The 21,055-nt window shown below is 45.0% G+C and overlaps 1 protein-coding gene across 1 annotated transcript in view; it reads left to right on the top strand.

Annotated features, from left to right (window-relative positions):
* Window positions 1–2,161: 2,161 nt before the first annotated feature.
* Window positions 2,162–21,055, top strand: part of GPRIN3 (GPRIN family member 3) — a 298,801-nt gene continuing 279,907 nt past the window's right edge. The window contains exon 1 of the mRNA XM_073601039.1: window positions 2,162–2,442. The gene's annotated coding sequence lies outside the window, so the exon portion shown is untranslated. The remainder of the gene's footprint in view (window positions 2,443–21,055) is intronic.

Here is a 21,055-nt window from a genome sequence, read left to right as displayed (position 1 = left end):
CTCTGAAAGAACCCACCTCATTTCCTGGTGGGAGCACATCCAGCATCATTTAGAAACCTTGGGGAAAAAAGGGGAAAACATATACTGGAACGCACTGAAAACACATCAAAAACGCGTGTGCAGAAATGCATCTAGAGTGAATTTTTGTGGTGTGATCTGTAAGCAAAAACACATCCGGTACATGTTCGCAGTGGCAGTGTCCACCCCCCCATGCTATTTCAATGTGCTTTTGTGTTGAGCCTATGTTAATCTGCATGGGAGACAGTCTGCACACGGAACATAGAAAACAATAGTATTTGTTATGCATTCTTGCGCTACTTTGCATGGGAGACAGTGTGAACACGGAACGTAGATTTTTTTTTTATGTGTTCTTGTGTTGAGCCTGCATGGATCTACATGGGAGACAGTGTGAAGAGGGAACACAAAAAAAAATTTTTGTTCTTGCATTGAGCGACCATTGATTTGCATGGCAGACAGCGGGAACACAGATTATAGAAATCCACAGTTTTTTATGCATTCCAGCATTGATTTGCATGGTAGATGGTGTGAACAAGAAACATAGAGAACGATTTTTTTTTCTTTTCTTGCTTGTGTTGATCTGCAAGATTGCATGGGAGACAGTATGAACAGGAATAGAAAATAGAACAAAACATTTATGTGCTCTTGCATTGATCTGTATGGGGAATGGTGTGAAAAACATTTATATATCTATATATATAGATTTATATCTATATATAGAAATATATATTTCTATATTTCTATATATAGATATATATCTAATTATATAGATATATATAATATATATGTGATGCGGAGCACAGCTGCCTCCCTATAGCAGTGAAACTGCTAGTGGTTAACACCGTCTCTCATAGAAATCAAAGTAAACCCAACACAAGCGCACATAAGAAATGATCTTCTCGATCCCTAGTTCACACTGTCTCCCATACAGACCAACGCGGGCTCAACACAAGAACACATAAATAATATTCAAAAATAAAATAAACTCTAGATCCCTTGTTCACACTGTCATACAGATCAACACGGGCTCAACACAAGAACACATAAAAAATAAATAAAAATGAAATAAATTCTAGATCCCTTGTTCACACTGTCTCCCATACGGACCAACGCGGGCTCAACACAAAAACACATAAAACATAAATAAAAATGAAATAAATTCTAGATCCCTTGTTCACACTGTCATACAGATCAAAGGGGGGGTCAACACAAGAACACAAAAAATAAATAAAAATGAAATAAATTCTAGCTCTCTCGAAACTGTCATACAGATCAAAGGGGGGGTCAACACAAGAACACATAAAAAATAAATAAAAATAAAATAAATTCTAGATGCCTTGTTCACACTGTCTCCCATACGGACCAATGCGGGCTCAACACAAAAACACATAAAACATAAATAAAAATGAAATACATTCTAGATCCCTTGTTCACACTGTCATACAGATCAAAGGGGGGGTCAACACAAGAACACATAAAAAATAAATAAAAATAAAATAAATTCTAGATCACTTTTTACACTGTCTCCCATACAGATGAATGCGGGCTCAACACAAGAACACATAAAAAATAAATAAAAATAAAATAAATTCTAGATCCCTTGTTCACACTGTCATGCAGATCAAAGGGGGGGTCAACACAAGAACACATAAAAAATAAATAAAAATGAAATAAATTCTAGCTCTCTTGACACTGTCATACAGATCAAAGGGGGGGTCAACACAAGAACACATAAAAAATAAATAAAAATTAAATACATTCTAGCTCTCTTGACACTGTCATACAGATCAAAGGGGGTTGAACACAAGAACACATAAAAAATAAATAAAAATGAAATAAATTCTAGCTCTCCTGACACTGTCATACAGATCAAAGGGGGGTCAACACAAGAACACATAAAAAATAAATAAAAATGAAATAAATTCTAGCTCTCTTGACACTGTCATACAGATCAAAGCAGGCTCAACACAAGAACACATAAAAAATAAATCTATAGTGTAAAGTATTTGCTGACATTTGTGGGGATATGATAACACATTGTAGTGACACTTTGCTCAGTGTGACTTGTAGTATCAGAGTGCTGATCCAGCCATCACACAGCAGCCTAAAGGAGACAGATGAAGCGATGGCCCCGCCCACTCTGAGTGACAGGCAGCATCACGGGGGGCGTGGCATGAGCCCGATCGCTTCCCTGTGTACATCTGCTGTGCTCACTCCTGCCCAGGGAGAGACGCTTCTAAAAAGCACAAGACACTAATAGGGCACCCGGGTAATCATCAGCCCTCCCTACTGCCATCCATGGAAGGGAAGCCTTAGCTAGGATCTCATCAGTGACACCTCCTTTACCTTTGGATTATCCTATATAGGAAGATGATGAATTTCTCTACAAGGTCAATGCCAGCTTCCCTGTGCCCAGGATCCAGGGTAAGAGACATGCTTTGATAATGACATGCTGATCAGATGTGATCACCTACAGCTGCTTGTGGATGACACTGTGGGGATTATTGTGTAGTAATGATGTCCTTAGCTGTGGACCCATCACTATGCAGGTATTGTTCTTATTGTATGGTGTGCTGGGTGTGAAGGGATCCAGGTACAAGTAGTGTGCACACAGGTGATCATGGCATGATGGGCATTGTTCTTGGGCAGAATTGTCTGCAGTGTGAATGTGCCTGGGAATGCTAATGTCTAGTGACAGGAGGGGTCCATGTACACTGGGAGTTGCATAGAGTGATCAGCACACAGACAGGTTGGTGCTGCTGCATAGAACATCCTCCCCCCTGCACTGTATGAGAAGAGATGGCTCTCATTAGTGCTCTCCTATGGCCCAGATGCTGCAAGGGAGCCAGCATACCATGCCTCTTCATTGCCAGGTAACATCAATTCTCCATGGAAGTCTATGTGCAGGTTGTCTGCCTTGGGATGTAGTCGGCTCTGCGGGATCGCCTGCTGTGAAGGATTTCTGCCCATCGGATATACTTTCATTCAGTAAAGGAATTGAACGTTCTCCTAAATTGCGCTAATTGGAGGGTGGCGGAAGAAAAAAAAAAAAAAAGTTTACTTTGTATTCCTGCATCTGGTTTCAATCCTGTGAATGTACTGAACACTAACGATCTCTGCTTCTATCGCTCGGCTTTTCAGAACTCAAATGCCTGATCAATAGATTTTAGGCTCATTTCACTTCAGAAGGTTTCTTGTTTGCAAAAAAAAAAAAAAAAGCGACAGCCTAGGTTCGCACAAATGCGTTGCAGGAAACCAAGCAATCGTAGCATGTTTACCACACCGCATTCCAATCGCATTGCCTCTGCGATCCGCTGCGGATGTCAACACAAAGTTGAAGCGGAGTTCCACCCCTCCGGTGCCACATTTAGCACCTTTCGAGGGGGAGGGGGGAACAGGTACCGTTTTGGGAGTGGGTACCTAGTTTGGGAGCGGGCACCTGTTTTGGGAGTGGGTACCTAGTTTGGGAGCGGGTACCTGTTTTGGGAGGGGGTACCTGTTTTGGGAGCGGGTACCTGTTTTGGGAGAGGGTACCTGTTTTGGGAGAGGGTACCTGTTTTGGGAGCGGGTACCTGTTTTGGGAGCTGGTACCTGTTTTAGGGGGCGGGTACCTGTTTTGGGAGCGGGTACCTGTTTTGGGAGCGGGTACCTGTTTTGGGAGCTGGTACCTGTTTTGAGAGCGGGTACCTGTTTTGGGAGAGGGTACCTGTTTTGGGAGCTGGTACCTGTTTTAGGGGGTGGGTACCTGTTTTGGGAGCGGGTACCTGTTTTGCGAGTGGGTACCTGTTTTGAGAGAGGGTACCTGTTTTGGGAGCGGGTACCTGTTTTAGGGGGCAGGTACCTGTTTTGGGAGCGGGTACCTGTTTTGAGAGCGGGTACCTGTTTTGGGAGCGGGTACCTGTTTTGAGAGCGGGTACCTGTTTTGGGAGCGGGTACCTGTTTTTGACAAGTACCTGTTTTGGGAGCGGGTACCTGTTTTGGGAGCGGGTACCTGTTTTGAGAGTGGGTACCTGTTTTGGGAGCGGGTACCTGTTTTTGACAAGTACCTGTTTTGGGAGCGGGTACCTGTTTTGGGAGCGGGTACCTGTTTTAGGGGGCAGGTACCTGTTTTGGGAGAGGGTACCTGTTTTGGGAGCGGGTACCTGTTTTGGGAGCGGGTACCTGTTTTGAGAGCGGGTACCTGTTTTGGGAGCGGGTACCTGTTTTTGACAAGTACCTGTTTTGGGAGCGGGTACCTGTTTTGGGAGCGGGTACCTGTTTTAGGGGGCAGGTACCTGTTTTGGGAGAGGGTACCTGTTTTGGGAGAGGGTACCTGTTTTGGGAGAGGGTACCTGTTTTGGGAGCGGGTACCTGTTTTGGGAGCGGGTACCTGTTTTGAGAGCGGGTATCTGTTTTGGGAGTGGGTACCTGTTTTGAGAGCGGGTATCTGTTTTGGGAGTGGGTACCTGTTTTTGACAAGTACCTGCCCCCACTTCCGAGAGACCTCGCAGCAGCAAAATCACTTGGAAGTTCAGCCCCCCCTCCTCCTTCCCATGCCGCCGGTCCATTCAGAAAGCGCAGCGCACTTTGCGCATGTGCAGTAGGGAACCGGCTGTGAAGTCGAAGAGGCTTCACTGCCAGATTCCCTTACTGTGAATAGTGGCAGCAACACTCGAGAGCCAATGAAAACATCGGCTGCTGTGTTGACATCGCTGGATTCCAGGACAGGTAAGTGTCCTAATATTAAGACGGGTTCACACCTATGCAAATTTAGATGCGGTTTTCTCCACATCCAATTCACATAGCAGGGGAATGTGACTGGTTCCCTATGGAGCCGGTTCATATAGCTCCTTTGCGGCTGCGAAGCGCATTGCACAGTAACACTGTGCGTCTTTGGCTCCGTTTTAGGGCCGAATTCAGGCATAGAATTGGCCCTGATTCATCCCTGAAACGGGGATCAGGGCCGCACAATGCTCCTGTGCAAACCACAGCGGGTTACAGTGTGAACCCCGGCCTAAAAGTCAGCAGCTACAGTATGTGCAGCTGCTGACTTTAATTTTTTTGCTGGGCTGGGGGCAGAACTCCTTTTAAAGTGGTTGTAAACCCTCAAGGTTTTTCACCCTATTGCATTCTATGTATTAAGGTAAAAAACCTTCTGTGCTGCAGCTCCTCCCCAGACCCCCCTTTTTCTTACCTGAGCCCAACCCAATCCAATCCGGCGATGTGCATGAGTGCAGCAGCTCCAGCCGCTGTCTCTCTCCTCGCTGGGCAGATTGATAGCAGCAGGAGCTATTGGCTCTGGCTGCTGTCAGTCAAATCCAGTGACACGAGAGCGGGCCGTGTCCCGCTGTTTGTGTCAATGGACGCAACAGCGGGACTCGGGAGCGAGCCTGCAAGGGTGCCCCCCAGGGGGGGAGCACCTGATGAAGTGGAGGAGCCAGGAGCACCAGTGGGGGGACCTCGGAAGTAGAGAATCGAGGGTGCTCTGTGCAAAACAACTGCACAGAGCAGGTAAGTAAGGCGTTTGTTTACAAGCCATTTAATGGCACCTCCAATGCAGATCACAAACACAGTGTGTGGATCACATGATACAAAACAGCAATGCGATCCGGTTGCAGTGTGGCTCCAAAAAAAAGGTATATGCAAAGTGTGAACCGAGGCTTATATTCAGAGTGACCATCCAAAGAGATCTTAAAATTACACACATTATATATATATATATATATATATATAAAGGATCTGTATCCCTGTTAAAGAAGAACTCAAGGAAACCTAAAAATTCACCCTTGCAGTGGGACTGTGTGTGCACTGGAAGGGTTAACTGCTTGCTGAGGTCTAGACTCTATAGCAGGGTGCTCAACCTGCAGCCCTCCAGCTGTTGGAAAACTACAAGTCCCATCATGCCTCTGCCTTTGGAAGTCATGCTTGTACCTGTGAGCCTTACAGTGCCTCATGGGACTTGTAGTTCCACAACAGCTGGAGGGCCACAAGGTTGAGCACCCATGCGAGGATGGTAAAAGCAGTCGTATTTACCTGACCTTCCTCTGTCCTGGTCAGAAGACACTCACCCATTCTTCAAGCGGTGGACTATTCCTCTGGATCCTGGCTATGGACCCTGCATTGGTTTTGATAATGTCAGAAAACCTTAGATTGCCAGACTGCGGAAACCTAAAAATTCACACTTGCAGGGGACTTGATAATGCACGTTTACTTGCCTGATCCTCATCTCCTGCAGGCTCCTCCATGCTGCTAGAGCGGCCCCTGCAGCTTCTTCTCCCCTGCATTCTGACAGTCTAATGTCCTCTGATGTCATCAAGACCGATGCAGGGACCATAGCCCCGCATTGGGTGTGAGGACAACAAGGGACAGTCCACTGCTGGGAGTAGAGGACCATGTAAGTAAAACGCTCTTACCCCTAGACTATACAAGCAGTTAAATCCTTTATTATGCCAGTGCTCACCTTCATGCTTGATTCTTTCTTGCAGTGACACAAAGTGTAAAAGGACAATTTTAAAACTGAACTCCAGGAGAGATCTTTGACTTGAAACTTAGATTTGGTCTAGCTCTGTTACATCTGATCCTTCATTGCTCGCATCCGGAGGGCTGCTGGGAATGCAGAACTGTACTTTAGTGCTCTGTGCTACATATTGTCCTGTTTCCGGTGCTGCTTGAGTGACTTGTCTGTATACTGAACAGGGGAATTACTTACTCAGCACCTCCGACATTTATTTAGGCTGAATTCAGGCGATTCACTGCATTGTAAAATACCGATCACTGCAAGGACACACAGAAAACAATTGTTCTCTGTGCATCCTATTCACACTGCAACACAGCCCAGAGCTGTGAGAAATGCCGACATGCTCCATTTTATTGTAATAAGGATCGCATGTCACTGTACAGAAGCAGGACGCATTGCGCTGCTGTACAGAGACATGGATATAGTGTACTTTTTTACACTTCAAATAAGGTTCAGTGTAAAAAAAAAAAAAAAAGGAGCTGTGTGACGCGCTGAATCTTGCACCACGCCGCCCCCCTCCCGCAGAGGGAACGATCTCTTTGTTTCTTATCCCTGCTTTGCAGGGATAAAAAACAAGGAGATCTTTAGCAAAAGTTAACACACATTACACATTGTTAGGCCTCGTACACGGTACGAAAATCAGAAGGGAAAAGTCGCAAGAAGAGCTGTCTGCAGATTTTCGGATCGTTAGTACAGTGCAATCGACAGCCGATTTGACTTTGACTATCAGACAAAAGCTGGATGTGTAGGCTATACAATTTTTGTCTGATGTGAACTCAACGTCTGATTTTCAGATGGTCAGTACAGAAATCGTCACACAAAAGTCGAAAGTACAAACACGCATGATCGGAATCAAGGAACGACCGGGAAGAGTTTGATCTTGTAAACTACCATTCGTAATCTAGAATTAACATTTGTGATGTGGCAATTGATGATATGTCAAAATTCTCATCTTCTTTAATGGGATAATAATAAAGCTGCTTTGCATGTAGTTATGCCAAACGTATTTTAAAAGGCATTTGTTTTGTACGATCTGAAAATCGCAAATCAACGCTCATCAAACTTCTACTAACACAAAATTAGCAGAAGGGGCCCAAACAGTGATGCTTGAGAAATGAAGTTCCTCTTTATACTCTCATAGTACGTCACTACGTTCATGTTTGTCAAACGACAATTTGCGGATAGTTCGTATGCTAGACAAAATCCTGCACACGCCCTTTTGACAAAAATCAGACGCTCGGTCGTCCAACAATCGAACCGTGTGTACGAGGCTTTAGGCACACATTTAACCCTTTGATTACCCTAGATTTTAACCCCTTCTCAGCCAGTGTAATTGGTACAGTGACAGTGTATAGTATTAGCACTATCCTACTATAAGTCGCTGATCACCATCATTACTAGTATAAATAAATACACATTCCAGTTTATATACCATAGTTTATAAACGTTATAACATTCACGCAAACAAATTAATATACACTTATTGGATTTTTTTCCCCCAAAGATATGTAGCAGAATGCATGTTGGCTTAAATTTATGAAGATCTTTGATTTTTTATTTTGATTTTTTTTTTTATTGGATATGTTTTATAGCAGAAAGTAAAAAAAAACATTTATTCATTTATATAATAAAAAATAAAAAACCCAGAGGTGATCAAACACCACCAAAAGAAAGCTCTATTTGTGTGAAAAAAAAAAAAGATATACATTTGCGTACAGTGTTGCATAACCACGCAATTGCCAGTTAAAGTAGCTCATAGCAAAAAACGGTCTGGTCAGGAAAGCAGATCTTCAGTCATTTTTTCATCTTTCCATCTATTAAACCTTCTGCCCTTGTAGTTTTAACTTTGGATAGTAAAACATTTTTTTTCTGCCAGTAAATACCTTATACAGCCCACTTCCTATTTCTTGTCTGGTCATTAGCCTAAGCTTATGACATCATGCACAGCTCTCTCTCTCACTCTCCTGAGAGTTTGCCAGGAAGGGGGGGGGGGAGGGGGATGAGTCATAAGAGGGCGAATGAGAGCTGCAGACCTGAAGGTGCGTGTCTGTGAAAATCCAGGAAGTGAACAGGCAGCATCTTCAGCTGCCCACAGTTAAAATGGTTGCAGCCAGACTTAGTGAAGGGAGATTTCTGAAGCATATTTGGCAAGTACAGAATCACAGTATATATAAAATAATATGCAAAGTGGTTGGGGGGAAGCTTCAGAATGGCAAAGATGTTTTTATTACAAATTATGTGAGCAGACTGCAGTTCCTCTTGAAGGTGGGTAAAATCTTCCAGAGCTCAAGTGGTTAAACCCTCAATATGCAATGCAATTTATATGCAATACATACTACAGGATTTGCCATGTTTGCTCTTTACTTTCTGTCTGCATTCTGCCTTAAAAGTTTTCTCTCGTCACTTCTGTCTTGAGGGTGGCTCTGCTTGCCTCACAGGGTCCCATAAAGCCACCCTCACCTGTACGCTTCAGCCTGTGAGGTGGCACGCATGTGCCTTGTTATCCTGGTTCTAGGGATAAGTGACCATAATATGATGTGACTAATGTCTAATGGCACATTCACACTGATGTGGTTTTCCCGCGCTGCATGTGCATGCAGGAACTTTGGTGCGCTTTCATAAAATGCACCAAAACCACCCAATGCAATAGAAGTCTATGGCAAAGCGCAGGTAACCCGTACAAAACCCGTGGATACAGATTGCTACAAATGTGGTGCAGGAAAACCGCACTGCATCAGTGTGAAAGGGGCCTAAAATGTATGAGCTTCAACCCAGGACACGACATACATGCTTGTTTTATAAAATGGGAGGAGGGACCTTATCCAGTTCTGGACCGCCCCATAGCAGATATACTGCTACAGGGTGGGACTCCTGAGCAGGATCATGTAAATATAAGTGATTATACACTTCTGCCTACAGGGGGTGCGCATGCACTGCTGCTGAACCGCTTCTGCTGTATTATTCACAGCAGAAGCCAATCTGTGGGTGCCAGGCAGTGGATGTCCGCTGGCACCTGCCGATCGTCGGTAAAACATACAGAACGAAGCTCTGCCTATGTAAACAAGGCAGATCTCTGTTCTGACGGGGGGGGGGTTCAAGGGATGGATTTTGTGACTCTGCAAAGTAAAAGCTCTTTTTCAGCAGCACACACGTCCCAAAAACACAGGTGTCATTAGTACAGTGACAGCGCATATTGTTAGCACTGATGAATGTATTAGTGTCACTGGTTCCCAAAAGGTGTATGAAGTATCAGTTATGCAGTGTACACACGAGCGGACTTTTCAACCGGACTGGTCCGACAGACTGAGTCCGGCGGACAATCCGATCGTGTGTGGGCTTCATCGGACCTTCAGCGGCCTTTTCCAGTCGAAAATCTGATGGACTTTAGATTTGGAACATGCCTCAAATCTTTACGACGGACTCGAGTCCTGTCGAAAAATCCGCTCGTCTGTATGCTAGTCCGATGGACAAAAACCCACGCTAGGGCAGCTATTGGCTACTGGCTATCAGCTATCAACTTCCTTATTTTAGTCCGGTCCTACGTCATCACGTATGAATTCGTCAGACTTTGGTGTGATCGTGTGTAGGCAAGTCCATTCATTCAAAAGTCCGTCGGAAATCCATCAAAAGTCCGTCGGACCAGTCCGGTCAAAAAGTCCGCCCATGTGTACGCGGCCTTAGTGTCCGATTGTACTCCACAATATCGTAATCCCGCTATGAGTCGCTGATCTTCGCCATTACTAGTATATATATATATTTTTTTTTTGGTCTTTTTTTTTCTTTTTTGTTTATAGTGCAAAAAAAAAAAAAAAAAAAAAGGTGGTGAGCAAATACCACCAAAAGAAAGCTTTATTTGTGATATACATTTTTTTGGGGGACAGCATTGCATGACTGCGCAATTGTCAGTTAAAATTACGCAGTGCCATATCACACAAAACGGCCTGGTCATGAAGGGGGGGGGGGTAAATCTTTCGGAGGTCAAGTGGTTATGCACAGCTGATGTGCGGAGGCCTGTAATGGGGATGCACATGAGTTGCGTTATCAATGGGGTGAGGGACCACTGATGTGAACGGTCATTTGACCTCTACAGTGCGCGTTTCCTGTCCTCCCTGGCCAATAGAGATACATCTGGAGGTAGTGTCATCCAAAAGTATATGATCGAGGATATAATAAAAATACTTGATGCAGTAGGTCGCCTCGGTGTAGGCGAATACTTTAAAAGAGAGGAATTTAGCGATAGTAGCAGTGGCTGTAATTGGAAGGAGTCAGTTAAAGAGTATGGAATAAGTAATATAGAAATATCTAATAAGTAGTCTGAGCTGTGTGTCTGACCTCCTCCATTTCTTATGACTTCTAATCTAAGAAACTCATCTGAAGGATCTTGGAGTGATTTTTCTTTTCCCGGCAAAGAAGACATTTCTGAAAATGCTGCAATTTGAACCCATAATACATCATACATGGTTGTGATAGACAAACAGCACATCTGGGTGAAAAAAATCCAAAATCAAAAAGGAAGGACAATTTTTTTTTTTTTTTTCTTCCTGCAAGGTAAAGTCATAATGTGCTAGTATGCATCACATACTAGCACATTATGTGAAACTTATCTTAAAACAAAGCTGTTCCAGCGCCACAATGTCAGCGCTGCAGCCACTTCCATTTTCACCCGTCTCGCTTCCGGGTTTACGGGCTCTGGCTCTGTGATTGGCCGGAGCTTGCGCGGAGCCGCCGTTCACGGCACAGGGCCCCGGAAGGAATGGCACTCGTGGCTGTTACTTCAGAGCGCATGCGCCAGTGATGTCACTGGCTGCATGTAATGTAAATATCTCCTAAATGGTGCACTATAGGTAAGTCTTATTATAGGCTTACCTACAGGTAAATGTTAGCAGAGGAAGTTTACTTCCCCTTTACTTCCTGCAAACCGCCGTCATTGTACGTCGGTATTTTGACGTAGAATACCGGGGTTATGGCAGCAGATAGCTGCCATAACCCCGGTATTTTCTTCAATGGAGGGCGATCCGCTTTTAGATAAAAGTGGTCTCTGTGGCTGATTCAAGATCTTTTTTTATCGGCGGCAGGAGAGATGCCCCCCCCCCGCCGTGCTCTGGTCGTCTCTGCCGCTTACCGGAGATGCCGATATCGGCGGAGACCATCCGATCCCTTGGGCCCGAGTGAAGGAAAGATGGCCCCCACTCAGCTCCATAACATTGGATAACGGAAGCGACGTCAAAAACGTCACTTCTGTCCAATGGTCTTAAAGGGGAAATTACGGTATTTTTTTTTGGATAAAAAAAAAGACATTTATTTATTTTATTGCATTTAAGTGTAAATGTGAGATCTGAGGTCTTTTTGACCCCAGATCTCACATTAAAGAGGTCCTGTCATGCTTTTTTTCTATTACAAGGGATGTTTACATTTCTTGTAATAGGAATAAAAGTGACCCATTTTTTTTTAAAAGGACAGTGTAAAAAAATAAAAAGTAAAATTAATAATAATAATAATAAAAAAAAATGTTTAAAGCGCCCTGTCCCGCCGAGCTTGCGCGCAGAAGTGAACACACTGATTGAAATGTAGCTAGTCCCTACTGGACCGGTCGAATTTCTGGTACAATGTTTTTTTATTGAAATATAAAAAAAAAAGGGGGAAAACCCCAGATAATGAGTTCCCACGCAGGGGATATGTACAGAAACATAAGAAAAAGGTTTTCATGAAAGCACATAATGAACATTTTTAAGTGCATTATATCAATCTGACATTGACTCGTCAGCCAGGGCCGGCGGTCAGTGCGCTATGCCCAAGCCGTAAGGCCTAGGTGCTAAGGCGGACAAAAGTGAGCGGAGTTGTCCGCAAAACAGGGTAGGGGGAGACAAACAAGCATGAGAAGGGAGGAAAGAAGAGAGAAGAAAAGAAAAAAAAAAAAAAAAAAAAAAAGGGGAAAGCAGGGAGAAAAAGAACACATGTACAACAACAGAGGGGGAAGGAGGAAGAGATACATGAATAGAACAGAAAGCGGCGGACGAGAGGCCCAGAAAAAGACGGGATGGGAGGGGGAAAAAGAGGTCCCTCAGGCTGGAGTCTATGTCAAGTTAGATCTACAGACCTAGACTAGTCGGATTTAGATTGGGGAGTGTGTAGGACCACCACGGGGCCCATACCTTAAGGAATTTAGCATGGGAGTCATGGAGGATGCTGGACATTTTTTCGTGAATCATGAGGGTCGTCAAGGAATTCTTCACCTCTGCAAATGAGACAGAGGGTTTTTTCCAAGCCCTCGCTATTGTTCGTTTGGCGGCAATAAACAGGTATGTAGCTAGTTTTTGTTGATGAGAAAAGAGGCCCGGGAGCGGGCAATGGAGTAATGCAAGTTTGGGGTCTTTGCGGAAGGGAGCATGAAATAGGGAGGAAAGTAGACCAAAGACCCTTGACCAGAAGCCTATAAGACAGGGGCAGGACCACCACGTGTGCAGTTCATCTCCTCGTTGACCGCAACCCCTAAAGCATCTGTCGTTGTATAATGGGTTTGATTTGGCGATACGGGCTGGAACCCAATACCAGCGCAGGAGGACCTTATAGGCCGCCTCCAACGTGGCAGTGTTAAAGGAGCATTTTGCTATGCTGGACCAGGCCTTACTCCAATCTGCGAGATCTATGGGGGATAGGTCGCGTTCCCATTTTAGCGTATAGGAAAGGGTAGTGGAATTGTTGCCGGCAGTTAGTAAGGAGTATATCATGGAAATGGTGCCACGAGCACCTGGGCAATGTTGGCAGGAGTGCTCAAAGGCAGTCATTTGGTACGGAAAGGAGCCCAGGCGTCGAAGGGATGTTATCCAATGTCGTAGTTGGATATAACGGAAGAGTTCGGCAGGTGGAGCTTCATGGGTCTCTCGAAACGAGGACCACGTGGGGAAGGCACGGGTATGAAGAAAGTGGCGAACCAGGGAAAACCCATGGGTGGGCCACCATGAGAAGATGTGGGGTTGTTCTAGGCCAGGTGGAAACATAGGGTTATTCAAGAGGGGAAGCAGCGGTAAAAATGGGGACATAAGCTTGCCCGAGTATCGTATCGAGTCCCATAATTTCAGACTGTGTATCATAAGGGGGCTGGCAGAAGGTGGTCGCATTTTAGGGGGTAGCCACAATAGTGCGGAGATGGGGACAGGCGCGCAATTGGGTACCTCCAGGAGAACCCATAAGGGGATATCAGAAGTGGCGTGGAGCATGGAGAGTTGGGAAATTTGGGCTGCTTGGTAATATTTTGCTACGTCCGGAACGCCCAGCCCACCCCGTAACCTATGAGCATAGAGCGTAGAGCGGGAAACCCTGGGGCGTTTATGTGCCCAGATAAAGGCGAGAAGTCTGTTCTGAAGCAGCCTCAGGTAGAAGGCAGGGACCTGGACAGGAAGGGTTCGGAAAAAATAAAGAATCTTCGGAAGGATGGTCATCTTGACCGCATGGATATGTCCGATCCAGGATAAGGAGGGGAACCGCCAAGATGACATGAGAGTAGTAATTGTATGTAAGAGTGGGTAGTAGTTGGCGGAGAAAGGGGAAGCGTAAGAGGGGGTCAGCTTGACGCCCAGATAGTCTAGGGAAGAGCTTGCCCAGCGGTAAGGAAAGGAAGATTGGAGGTGTAAGATTAGGGGGTCTGGGAGAGTTACATTCAGGGCGGTAGTTTTGTGTGGGTTAATACGGAGGCCGGAGATGGTTGAAAAGCGTGTTAGAAGGGCCTGGAGATTTGGTAGGGTGGTGATGGGATTGGTGAGGGTCAAGAGGGCATCATCAGCGAACATATTCAATTTATAGTTGTCACCTGCATAAGGGATGCCCGTGATATTAGGGTCTGCCCTAAGGGCAATTGCTAGCGGCTCGAGGGCAAGCACAAAGAGGACTGGGGATAGCGGGCAGCCCTGCCTCGTTCCCCTGGAGATAGGAAAAGAGGACGAGAGGCAACCAGCATAACGAACGGAGGCAGAGGGGGTTGAATAAAGGGCCGACAACCATGACAGAATCGAGTCGCCAAAGCCCCAACGTTGTAGCGCGTAGCGTAGATAGTCCCATGAGAGGGTATCGAAAGCTTTATATATGTCAAGAGAGAGAAGAAAGCCTGGGATTTTGCGTTGTTGTAGTAGGGTGATTAAGTGGACAACCTTCCGGACATTGTCCCCCGCCTGACGGCCAGGTACGAAGCCCACCTGGTCTCTGTGAACCAAGGAGCGCAGATATTTGTTAATGCGAAAGCACAGGATTTTCCCCAAAAGTTTCACATCCTCATTTAATAGGGAAATTGGGCGAAACGCCTGGGGTTCGTGAGCCTCCTCCGTGGTCTTAGGAATCATAGAGATATGAGCTCGTAAAGAGTCCGAGGAGGGCAGCGCACCTTGTTTCATGCTGTTGAAGTAGGCCGTCAGGTGGGGGAGCAAGAGGGGAGAGAGTTTGCGATAGTATAGTCCGGTGAAGCCATCTGGGCCCGGGGCTTTTGAAACACGAATACCCTTGATGGCCTGAGCCACCTCCAGTTCAGTAATGTCAGCGTTAAAAGTCGCACAGGCTGCTGAGGAGAGAAGCGGTAGATGAAGATCACGGAAGAAGTCGTCCGCGAGATTGAGAGGGAAGGGGGAAGGTTTGCTATAAAGCGAGGCTAGGAAGTCTGCCAGGGCCGCGGACCGGTCGAATTTCGATCAGTGTATGGCCAGCTATACCCTCTGCAATTGAGTAAGGCTTCATTCACACCTGGGCGTTCCAAAATCGTGGCAAAACAATTATTTCTTAATTACACCCCAATCGCGGTCTGATAAATCGCGCTGCAATCATTGCAAATTGCAACGTGCGACACTGTCACCCAAAAGCAGCTCCTGCTCCTTTTTGAGCGACTAGCTTCACGTGTTGCGAATTTGCTATGATTGCAATGCAATTTATCACGCAACAACCGCGGCAAAATTGCACCGCGATTGGGGTGCCATTAAGAAGTAATGGCATCGCAAATGCGTCCCACGTTTTGCCACAATTCTGGAAATTGCCCGATTCTGCCTGTGATTCCAAAATGCCCAGGTGTGAATGGAACCTAAGGGGAAAGGGCAGATTGAGAGGAAGTTGGTTTCATATGTGAAGGTCCACTTTAGGGCCCTTTCACACTGGTGCTTATTTGATGTGCTTTTGTGCAGCTCAAGGGCCCTTTCACATTGATGCACTTTTGATGCGTTGACTTACAATAAAAGGTGCCTTTTTTGGTGTACCTTTGAAAAACTGCACCAAAGATGCAGCAAGCAAGACTTTTCAAAGGATTTAATGGGAAATAGTTTTCATGCGCTTTTGACGTCCTGGAAGAGCGTGGGAAAAGAGCACCAGCATGAAAGGGGCCCTAATTATATTAATTGTATACCCCCAGGGTGGATAAAAATCGATTTTTTTTTTGTATCAAATTTATTTTAATAAAATTCTTTTGGAGTAAAAATCTATTTAAAGCTAGTTTTCTATTCAAGATACAGTAATAATTCAATTTATTCAGCATGAAATGGAGCTTAGTTATGTAACATGAGGCTGTATATTCCGTAATATTTACACGTAGGAAAACTCATTCAATGAATCCAAGCTCTGCAAGCTGTGAGAACATGCACTGGCAATGTTATTGTTTTAATTAAATAAAAGAATTTGAGTAGTTCTCCAACTATGTGTGATTAACCTATTAACCTAAAATCGGTTCTGATATCACTGTTCTACTAACATGACAGCTTATTATTCTAAATAGGAAACCTTCATTTTGTTTGCAAATATTAAAGTTTCTAACTACCAGCAAGAATAAGACCTTTTAAAGAGCTCCTGTCATTTCAGATCCATCATGGCAGCGCCTGTTAGCGGGCATCCACTCACCTGCTGCCGCCATGTCCCTCACCTTGTTGTGTCACTGCCGCATCACCAGCCATCCTATTAAAGTGAATGGGACTGTCGGTGAATCAACAGCGGGGCAGAGGAGGAATCGTTGCAGGACAGAGATGACAGTTGCTCTTTAAAAATTATGATTTAAATCGAGTCGATTTAAATCAATCCTTTTTACTAGTGATTTAAATCATGATTTAAATCGACTTGATTTAAATTAAATCTACCCTGTATGTCCCCATTAATTGAATGGTCCCCTATACATATATTCCCAACACTTAGGCCCCCTTCAGACACCACCCTGTGGGAGCTCATTTGCTTCAATGGACTGCCCTATATGTGTCTGTCACCCAGACGCATATAGGGCGTCAAAATCATATACCAGGGGTTGCTGATAAGTATTGAGCCTTACCCAGAAAAAATTGAGCTAGGAAGCTGTAACTGCCACAATATTCTACATATTCCCCCAGGAAGTCAATGTACTTGCGACATCTGTCTTGCAGCTTCTTAAAGGAGTTGTAAAGGTAGGTTTTTTTATCCTAATGCATTCTATGCATTAAGATAAAAAACCTTCTGTGTGTAGCAGCCTCCCCAGCACCCCCTAATTACTTACCTGAGCGCCATCTCTCTCCAGCGATGTCCACGAATGTCTAAGCCATCCGGGACATTTCTGCTGATTGGCTGAGACACAGCGACGGCGCCCTTGGCTCTCGCTTTTGTCAATCAAAGTCAGTCAGCCAATCAGGGGAGAGCAGGGCTCCATGTTTGAATGGACACACGGAGCTGTGACTCGGCTTGGGTGCCCCCATAGGTAGCTGCTGACTGTGGGGGCACTCGATAGGAGGGAGGGGCCAGGAGCAGCGAAGAGGAACCTGAGAAGAGGAGGATCCGGACTGCTGTGTGCAAAACCAACTGCACAGAGGAGGTAAGTATAACATGTTTGTTATTTAAAAAAAGAAAAAAACAAGACTTTACAATTACTTTAAGTCCCTGCAAATAAAATTCTTCCGACTGCTGATGCAACCACTCATTTGCAGCAATTTGTTGCATCCGCAACAGCTGGAGAGCCCCAGGTTGAGCATAAACCCTTAGGCCCCTTTCACACTTGTACAACTTGTCCTATGACTTGGGACTGCAAAGTCGTATGACAAGTCATTCCCCATGATTTCCAATAACTACCATTCATATTAGTATCACTTCAAGTCGTGCTGACTTCAAAGTAGTCCCTGCACTGCTTTGGTCCGACTTTGATCCTACTTCAACCCATTGAATATTACTGAAGTCGGATCAAAGTCGGATCACCGTCTTAACTGATCTGACTTTGGCATGCGACTTGTGCTCTGATGATCTTGAAGGGGAACTCCACGCAAAATGTAAACAAAAAAAAGGCATGGATTCCCCCTCCAAGAGCATACCAGGCCATCCGGTCTGGTATGGATTTTAAGGGGAACTCCCACGCTGAAAAAAAATGCGTGGGGGTCCCCCCTAAAATCCATACCAGACCCTTATCCAAACACAAAGCCAAGCAGGTCAGCAAAGAGGGTGGGAACGAGCGAGCGCTCCCCCCCTCATGAACCGTACCAGGCCGCATGCCCTCATCATGGGGGGTGGGTGCTTTGGGGTAGGGGGGTGCCCTGCACCCTCTACCCCAAAGCACCTTGTCCCCATGTTGCTGAGGACAAGGGCCTCTTCTCGACAACCCTGGCCGTTGGTTGTCTGGGTCTGCGGGCAGGGAGCTTATCGGAATCTGGAAGCCCCCTTCAGCAAGGGGGCCCCCAGATCCTGGCCCCCCACCCTATGTGACTGAGTATGGGGTACACTGTACCCCTACCCATTCACCTAAAAAGAAAGTGTCAAGAGTAAAACATAAATTTTTAAAGTAATTTATTAGGCAGCTCCGTGGTCTCTTCCGACTTCTCCCCTCTCCAGGTTTTCTCCCTCTTCTGGCGACGTCTTCTGCCTCCTCCGCTGATGTCTTCTAGCCCTCTCCAGTTCTTCTGTCTCTGTTCTTCTTCCGATGTTGACTCAATGCTCTCTCCCACTTTGATGCTGGGTGCAAGGTGTGCCACTACTTACAGTATATTGGCATGGGGCAGGGTCACCAGAGGCCTGTCCCTTGTGATGTCACCCTCCATCATGCCCTGGACGGTGACGTCATAAGGGGCATGATGGGCGGCATGTTGAGGACATGCAGCCTGGAACGGTTCGGGGGGGGGGGGATTGCTCGCTCGTCCCCTCCTCCTTTCCTTACTTGCCGGGCTGTGTGCTCGGATAACGGTCTGGTATGGATTTTAGGGGGGACCGGTACCAATGTAAAAGGCAGAAAAATGTCTGTAATCTGCCCCAAAAAAACTCATGTTCTTTTTTGAGCTTGGGGCGTTTTCAGGGGTTTTGCTTCAGGTGACAAAACGCTCACATGTGAACAGGTGTCATTGAAATGAATGGGATTTTGCTCCTTGGGCGTTCTTCAGGCATTTTTTCAGGCTCTTTACGCGCATTTTATGAGCTGAAAAAGCTCAGGTGTGAATGCAGCCTAACATATACCCAGTGAAGTGACAGGCCCCAGGTTATACACAGAGACAAATCCTCCTACATAAGGTGTACCCATTTACCTACATCCATTCGAAGTGCAGAATTTACACAGGACAGTTCTGAAAAGCAGGTGGCGGAGAGCTGAAGTTACATCAGTGAGGAGAGCTCTGAGAGCTGATTGGGGGGAAGGGACACACCCCCTTCACACAGCACACAGGAACAGAGCTGAGGCTGTCAATCAGCTGGAGAACCCCTCCCTGTCACCATTTTTCTCTTGGTGTCAGGAAAACTTGTCAGAAGTGATTCATGCTGATAGCAGAGGAAGGAAGCAGCAGACAGAAATGACACTTAGTGCCCTGGATTGAGACCCACTATAGAGGGATATGCTTTGTTCGTATTTCATGTTTGAGGATTACAACCACTTTAATTTGATCTCGAAGTTTGTGATCTTACTTTGTAAAGATCCCCACACATTTACTTCCTTGAATTCTGTGACACATAATCACTATGTCCTGTGAGTAGACACTGTTGTGTCACACATTTCACAGAGCCTGCCTTCTGAACTACAGAGCTGCTGAGAGCAGGAGTTTCAGGAGGTGGAGTTTGTACATGATTGGGTAATAAAATCAGCAAAGCTTCCCCTCATTTCAGATCTACCCCTCAGATTTACAGCGACTGCACTTCCAAGTGCACTTGTAGCGCAGAGTGGATTTGCCTTTATAAACCCCTTAGTGTCAGATTTGTCCACCGCAATGTCCCGCTAATAAATCGCTGATCGCCGCCATTACTAGTAAAAACATTCAAAAAAATACAAAGTCCATAAATCTATCCCCTATTTTGTAGACACTATAACTTTTGCGCAAACCCATCAATATACGCTTTTTGGAATTTTTTTTTACCAAAAATATGTAGCAGAATACATATTGACCTAAACTGATGAAGGAATTTGATTTTTTACGTTTTTTTTTTATTGAATATGTTTTATAGCAGAAAGTAAAAAATATAGTTTTTCCAAAATTGTAGGTATTTTTTTGTTTATAGCGCAAAAAATAAAAAACGCAGAGGTGATCAAATACCACCAAAAGAAAGCTCTATTTGTGGGGAAAGAAAAAAAGAACTGTATTTGGGTACATCATCACACGACCGCGCAATTGTCAGTTAAAGCGACGCAGTGCCGTATCGCAAAAAATGGCCTGGTCAGGAAAGGGGTAAAACCTTCCGGAGCTGAAGTGGTTAATGTTCAAAGATACAGCTTTTCATTTGTAACATTGCTATATATCGTGACATGCCAGGAAATTATTCAAGCAGACTTGTAAAGTTACCCAACGGTCCCCTTTAAGGGGGTATTAAACTTAAAACCAAAAATGTAATATACTGCAGCTTACCAATTATTAGATGTGGTGGCTGCATTTGTTTTCCCTTTTTTTTTGTTTTTTTGTTTGTTTGTTTTTTTTTTTTTTAGACTTTTTTTCTCCCTCTGTTTTCACTTGATGAGATGGCCATCAACACACCCCCTGTATTAAAGTGACCCCTACTCTGGAAGAAGCAGTACAAGGACACCTGTTGGACAGCAACATTCATAGCCTGGGGGAGATGTTAGATGTACTGGCAGATTTAGATACACAAATGGATGGCACAGTGGTGTAGTGGGTAGCACTCTCGCCTTGTAGTAAAACGGGTCACTGGTTCTAATCCCAACCATGACACTACCTGCCTGAAGTTTGCATGTTCTCCCTGTGGTTTTCCTCCGGGTACTCCGGTTTCCTCCCACACTCCAAAGACATGCTGGTAGATTAATTGGCTTCTGTCTAAATTGTCCCTAGTATGTGAATGTGAGTTAGATTGTAAGCTCCTTGAGAGTAGTGACTGATGTGAATGTACAATGTATATGTAAAGCTGTATAAATTGACAGTGCTATATAAATACCTGAAATAATTGTAATAAACAAAGTCCAATTCAAGCTGCGGTTATACAAGCACTTACAGCAACTGTTTTTTGTTTTTTTTTTCTTTTTTAGGATAAGGATTTTACAGAAATAAATAAAAAGCTGATGACTGTAAGCACCCCTGTCGGTGAGACAGGTATTTGTCTCAACCCTCTAACTGCTACATCTGCAGGACAGTTTGTTCTGTTGAAAAA

Source organism: Aquarana catesbeiana, linkage group LG01, assembly GCF_042186555.1.
Source record: "Aquarana catesbeiana isolate 2022-GZ linkage group LG01, ASM4218655v1, whole genome shotgun sequence".
Taxonomy (NCBI): domain Eukaryota; kingdom Metazoa; phylum Chordata; class Amphibia; order Anura; family Ranidae; genus Aquarana; species Aquarana catesbeiana.
This window is presented reverse-complemented; position numbering and strand designations above follow the sequence as displayed.